Consider the following 6,947-nt stretch of genomic DNA (forward strand, 5'->3'; position numbering starts at 1 on the left):
CGTTTCTTTGTTTTCTGCCTAAACAAGCAAGACCTTAACTTGGCATCAGGGCCTGGCCCATTCCTGTGGAGCCTATGTTACCCAAATGGCCATGCTCAGCTTTTCACTTGAATAATCTGATCTTTCTAATGAGGTTGCAGACACTGCACGATGTCACAAAACCAGTGAGGTAAGATCATTGCAAGCTTTGAAAGTTCAAGTCCAGGGGTGGACTGCGACCGCTCTCTGGCCTGCGCCCTATAGGCCGCTCTGTCCTGTGTCCCCAGGTCTAACCCGTCTTGTCCTTTCCCGTACCCTCAGGTGAGAGCACCGCCAAGATGCAGATTTTCGTGAAAACCATTACGAGGAAGCCCATCACTCTTGAGGTTGAACCCTCGGATACAATAGAAAATGTGAAGGCTGAGACCCAGGATAAGGAAGGAATTCCTCCTGATCAGCAAAGACTGATCTTTGCTGGCAAGCAACTGGAAGATAAACGTATTCTATATAACTATAACATTCAAAAGGAGTCTACTCTTCATCTTGTATTGAGACTTCATAGTGGTGCTAAGAAGAGGAAAAAGTCTTATACGACTCCCAAGAAGAATAAGCATAAGTGAAAGGAGGTTAAGCTGGCTGTCCTGAATTACTACAAGGGGGATGACAACGGTAAAATCAGTCGCCTCCGTTGGGAGTGCCTTTCAGATAAATGTGGTGCTGGAGTCTTTATGGCCAGCCACTTTGACAGATATTACTGTGGCAAATGTTGTCTGACTTATTGCTTCAACAAACTAGAAGAGAAGTAATTGTGCATGAGTTAATAAAAGAGATGAACTAACAAAAGAAAGAAAGAAAGAAAGTTCAAGCTTAGACAAGTCCCTAATCCATAGTAGCTTAGAGGAAAAAAGCACAAAAATTGGTTCGGTAGCCCACAATATGCAGAAAAAAATAAAAATAAAAATAAATTCTTTGCTCGGTGTTGTGTTTTATTTATTTAGAAAAGAATTTGTTGTACTTTGCAACTACATAAAAATTACTCTGCTACAAATCCGCTTTTAAAATGCCAATCCTACAAAAGATAGCAGAAACTTTAAGGAGAGTCTCAGCTCCTTAAAGAAGCAAAGTAAGCTTCTTTAAGGAGATCTACCTTGATTGAACTTTTCCTTAAGGACACTCCCCAGCTTGTGCTGCACATGGATAATGGAGTTGATGCAGAAAGTGGCAATATTTGGCTGAGAAGTCATAGTCAGTGTTCAGGGTTGATCAATTAGACAGAGACTAAAAAGGGAAATCCCAGACATGAGAGAGCCCAGAGAGGTCAGCCCTCAACTCTGCATATAAATACCCGCTGAATCTTTAGATGAGCTCTGCGTTTTGGAGTACAGGCTGAGATGTCAAAGAACCCAGTTAAAATATTAAAATTACTGAACAGTGATTTCAGCAATTGTCTATTTCTGGGAAGACAGGGTTTTGGATTTTACATTGAACCAAAGTTGAAGGGATTGTCAACCTTGCAAATGATGACTGTTTCTCACCACTAAAAGCTATACCCTTGGATTAAGGTAAAATGAAAATCACTGTAACAGAGCCTAAATAAACTTTCCACAGGATTGAGGTGACTTTTCAGTAATTTAACTACCTGTTAGAAGAAAATTCAACACTTCGGAGGAGAGAACAGAACTGGTTGTCCATAACGTATCATCAATAATGTTTAGCACTAAGCATGCAAAAAAGCAGGTAAAATTGACCCACAATCCAAACAAAACATAAATAGAAGTAAAGCCACAAATAATCCAGATGTCAAAATGATTGTAAAAGAACTATATAATATAAATATGTTCAGGAAATTTATAGCAGATTAGACTCTGCAGAAGAAAAGTAAATGTAAAGACAGGTCAATAGCACAAAGGAAAAGAAAATAAAAATATCCACTTGAACTATAAGATAGTAGTATAAAACAAGTATAATTATGTAAGAGGAGGAAAAAGATCAAGTACTTACCTGATCACCAAATTCCTGAAAACCAAAGCTAAGTAAATTAATCTTAAAAACAACCCCCAGCCCGGCTCGGTGGCTCAGCCTGTAATCCCGCGCCTTTGGGAGACTGAGGTGAGTGGATTGCCTGAGCCTGCGGGTTCGAGACCCGCCTGGGCAGGTGAGACCTCATCTCTACAATAAATTAAAAAAATTAGCCGGGTGTGGTAGTGTGCGCCTGTAGTTCTAACTACTTGGAAGGCTGAGGCGGAAGGATCACCGGAGCCCAGCAGGCCGAGGCTGTGGTGGCCGTGAGCGGCCACTGCACTCCAGTCTGGGCGACAGTGAGACTCCAACTCAAAAAAAAAAACAAAAACCCAAAAGCTATATTATATACAAGAATATATTGATAAGAATAAAAAATGACTTCTAGTTTAAAAGAATAATAATAAAGCCAGAAGACAAGGGAACCACATCTTTAATGTCTGAATTCAAAAGGAAATTGTCAATATAGAATTCCTTATCTGGTGTTGCCGTCTTTCAAAAACTACATGCAAAATAGAGTCACTTTTAGATAATCAAATCTAAACAAAATTAGTTGCTAGCAGATTTGCATAGAAAGAAGTGCTAAAAGAAATTCCTTGGGATGAACAAAAATAATACCAGATGAAAATTAATCAAATAGGAAGAAGTGACAAACACTGAAAATGGTAACTATGTAGTTAAACATAAAATACAATTATTTCTTTTCTAAATTTCTTTAAAAGACAATATACTGTCTAAAAAAAATGACAATAGGTTTTACTTCAGCTTAGTGTATAGAAAGCTGCAGAAGAACATTACTTTCATCCTAACAACAAGAAAAACCAAATAATGTAAACCGAAAAGAAAAAAAAATTCCCATCAAGAAAAAACCATCACAGAGACTTTAGGTAACAAGCTGAACTGAAATTTCAAAATGTGACAAGACCCTCTGAAGAGAGAGATTGAACAGATGAACGCTTTCACCTTTTTTCACTTGTCTGACAAAGCACAGGAGAAAGTGGTCACTTATAAAAGTAAACAAGAATAAATAGGTTATAACTTTAACAAATTCCTAAAGATCAAGTGTGGGCTAGTGTGACAATGTGGAATAAAGAACCTCAGACAGAAGGGAGGTTTACTCACAGACTCTGTCCCACGGTCCTCTACTCATGAGAAAGATCTGAGCAGGAAGAAGATCAGGGAAAGCCCCCTCGACAGGGCCATCATGTGGGAAGTTATTAGGACCACTAAGACATGCCCACAAGACACTGCTGCTTCCATATCCCTGAATAAGGACAAACGACTTCAGACACTGCAGAAGAGGATGCAAACTTTCTTGCTGCTCTAGCCCAGGCAGAAATTCTTCACCCCTGAGCAGTAGCAGGAATCCTTATCTCCAGCCTCCAAAGAACCAGACAAAAACGGACTGCTTCTGGAAGAAGAGTAGAAGCAAAAGCTATTTCTGTGGAAGGGATACAAAAGTCTCCAGAGTCCAGGTTTCTACACTGATACAAAGCAAAAGTCTGCTGCCACTGAGAAAAAGAAAGAAAATTCTGTCTTGCAGGAGAATCCCCCACCCCAAAGCACCCTTGGCTACCACTGAAAGGAAAACCAGGAATGCTGAGAAGTCCTCACCCTCAAGGTCTAAGTATACTCTGCCTCAGACCGACATTAGACCAGAAAACCAACTACAGGGACTACTTAAATCCCAAGGTTGAGGAAGAAGACTGAGAGAAACTCTCTGCTCTCTCAGCTCCACAATAAGTACAAGGTAAGGACAGGTCACCAGTGGAGGGATTTGAAACCTAATATGTCATGAAGATAATGATAAGAATAAAATTTAAACTCAGCTCAACTACTGATTATATTGACTAAACCCCCACGATAATAAGCTGACATGCCCCCACTTACTAAAAAACGTATGCTCATTTCAAAACAGAAGTGTTACTTATCTCAGCCTCTACTCTTCTTCTCCACACAATGGCTAATGGTTAATGGATCAATCAAAAATTACAAGACATGTCTACTAGGGCTCTTTAAAGAAGTAGAGCCAATAAGATGCGTATACATGTGTATACATATGTAGCAAGAGATTCATTTTAAGGAATTGGCTCACTTGATTATGAGACTGGGAAGTCTAAAATCTGCAAGGTGGGTCAACAAGCAGGAGACTGCAGGAGACCAGGGAGGAGACAATACTGCAGTTCAAAGCTGACAGCCATCTGCTAACAGAATTCTCTCTTGCTCAGAGCGGGGCTATTCAGGCTTTCAACTGATTGGATTATACAGGCAGTTTGTTTTATTCTAAGTCCACCAAGTCTACTATTAATCTCATTCAAAACACCCAGACAAAAACATCCAGAATGCTTGACCACGTATCTGGGCACTGCAGCCCAGCCAACTTGACACATAAAATTAATCATCAAAATTTGATTTTTAGAAAAAACAATAAAAAAATGGCAAAACATTGTCTAACATAAAATATAAAGAAAAAAATTGTCAATAAACAAAGCAATCAATAGAACCAGAGGAAGAAACATAAATTACCAATATCATAAATGTAAGGAATGACATCACTATAGATTCTGAAGACATTAAGATGATAAGAAAATATGCACAATTTTATGTTCATGATTTTAATAACATCACAAGGAGGCACTAAGCCACATAGCAATGGTGAGTATCTATCATTCCTTTGGTGTTATGGGAAGGGAAGTCTTGGTACTAGGTTGTGTTGTGATAATAAGGATGAATAATCCCTTTAAATGGATGGGAGGGAAGTGTTAAGCAATTGTTGATAATAATAAAATCTGTAATATCCAGTATTTCTACTTCTATTAAAAATATACGCCGGGCTCAGTGGTTCAGCCTGTCATCCCAGCATTTTGGGAGGTCAAGACAAGTGGATTGCCTGAACCCATGGGTTCAAAACTAGATTGAACAACTTGGTGAGATTTAGTCTCTACAATAAATAAAAAATTAGCTGGGCATGGTAGCACATGCCTGTAGTTCCAGCTACTTGGAAGGCTGAAGCGGAAGGATCACCAGAGCCCAGCAGGTTGATGCTGGAGTGGCCATGAGTATGCCACTGCACTCCAGCCTGGGAGACAGAGTGAGACTCTGACTCAAAAAAACAAAACAAAACAAAACAAATATATATGATTATGTGTACATGAGGGTTGAAGCATTATTTTTAGTTGTAAAAATATTAGAAACCACCTAATTATTCATACTAAGGAAATTATTGATTGTGCTTTCATACAAAGTTTCAATGAAATATTTTAAAGTTTAAAAAACTTAGAATTTATCTATTTACTTGATATTTTGTTAAGTTTGAAAAATATAAAAGTAAAAAAAATTTTTTAAAAATTATATATTTTTAAAAATGAAAAAAATATTCCAATAGCAGAAGGTCAAGGATGAGGTATTTTAAGAAAAATAATTTCTGAAAAAAAAAATTGGAAAATGAAGTGCTAAATATTTTACTATTGGCAAAGAATTAAATCATCATAGTGCAACATGACTGGATGCTAATATTGGATTTACACTGTGTAAACACAGCCCTAAATTATAGTGAAAGGCATACAAGCTCATCAAAAGGGGGAGAAAAATAGAAAGATAACTGCTTTCTGGGATGTACTATTGAGTATAGGCAGATAAGAGAGGATAATCTTCAAAATATAACAGTGAGAGTCATACCTTAATTGTCAAGTCCCTGACCAATATGTGCTGTTAAAAACACAGATGAAATGAAGATATTTTGAAGGGGAAGAGTTGCTCTAACTATGATCAAGCAAAAATTAAACATTGAAGTCATTAATAAGCAACACCACCAGAAATTTGTAGAGACATGTAGAGAAGTAAAGATGAGAGACAGTGTGAACTCCCTGAATTCTGGATAGATTTCCAATCTGAGATTCTAATTTGTTCTTCTATTCCAGTTTTCTATCCTTGGGTAATACAGGATACCATGTATCCTTTTAACAAATTCTCCTTTTCTCTTAAACTATTTTCAGTGGGTTTTGATTTCTTATAAATGGTATTTTTGCATTTTTTTCACCCAAACTCTGCAATGTTTCCTATTCAGATACATGCTAATCTTCCTAACCCACAAACATCTCAAGTATACACAACAAATTTATGGGACATTTCTATCCTCTAAGTCAAGAGTAAGTCACATACTCAGACCTAGCATTGGAAAGTTATACTTTAAAGATTGATAATGACAATAACAACAATAATGATAAAGAGCAAAGCAGTTGACATGACAACAGTTGATGCCAATTTTTAAGATTATTTTTACATGAATCTTGTCCTAGCTATACCTTGAGTTAGAAAGGTTTAATCTCCTAAACACTATAGCAAACTTAAATCCTCAATTTCCAGTTCAACAATTGTTTATTATGATTGATTGTGTGGTCTATCAGCAAGCAGATTTAAAATAGTGTTTTCTTCTATAGTATCATTTACAATACATAATATAGTTGGGTATATTCAACAAGAAATGCCTGGGCCATTATTATGTCCAGGATATACATGCAGGATACTATGAATAATACCAAAATTAAAAGAATAGAAAGAGAGCTTTTTCAGCACCCAGAGAGGAAGAGGACCAGGAGCATATCAACACTTCACGAAGCATTAGAGAAGTGATAATAACAGCATAGTGCAAAAAAGATAAAAAAATCAATCAACCCGGTCTGGAACTGACCAGACTCTCCTCTGGCCAGACTCTTCTCTGGACCATGACACAGACCACCAGCATTCTCCAGATGAAGAGAGGAAGGTGAATGAGGGAAATTCAGGACTTCTGTGCTCCTGCTGCAGACTTGGAAGGCTCCTTCAGCTTCATGGTACTCCAGACGATCATGGGAAACTGCCTTACCCATAGCTGTGCTCTGCTGAAAACCACATGGATTGGTACAGAGAAAAAAAAAAGCTGAACTTCAGTCACCATATCTTACAAACTC

General features: G+C 37.6%; 1 pseudogene; it reads left to right on the forward strand.

Moving 5' to 3' along the window:
• Positions 1-317: 317 nt before the first annotated feature.
• LOC103254580 lies at positions 318-785 on the forward strand (annotated as a pseudogene).
• Positions 786-6,947: the final 6,162 nt, after the last annotated feature.

The sequence above is a fragment of the Carlito syrichta genome, unplaced genomic scaffold (assembly GCF_000164805.1).
Source record: "Carlito syrichta isolate Samal-C Ts95f unplaced genomic scaffold, Tarsius_syrichta-2.0.1 Scaffold71721, whole genome shotgun sequence".
NCBI lineage: Eukaryota > Metazoa > Chordata > Mammalia > Primates > Tarsiidae > Carlito > Carlito syrichta.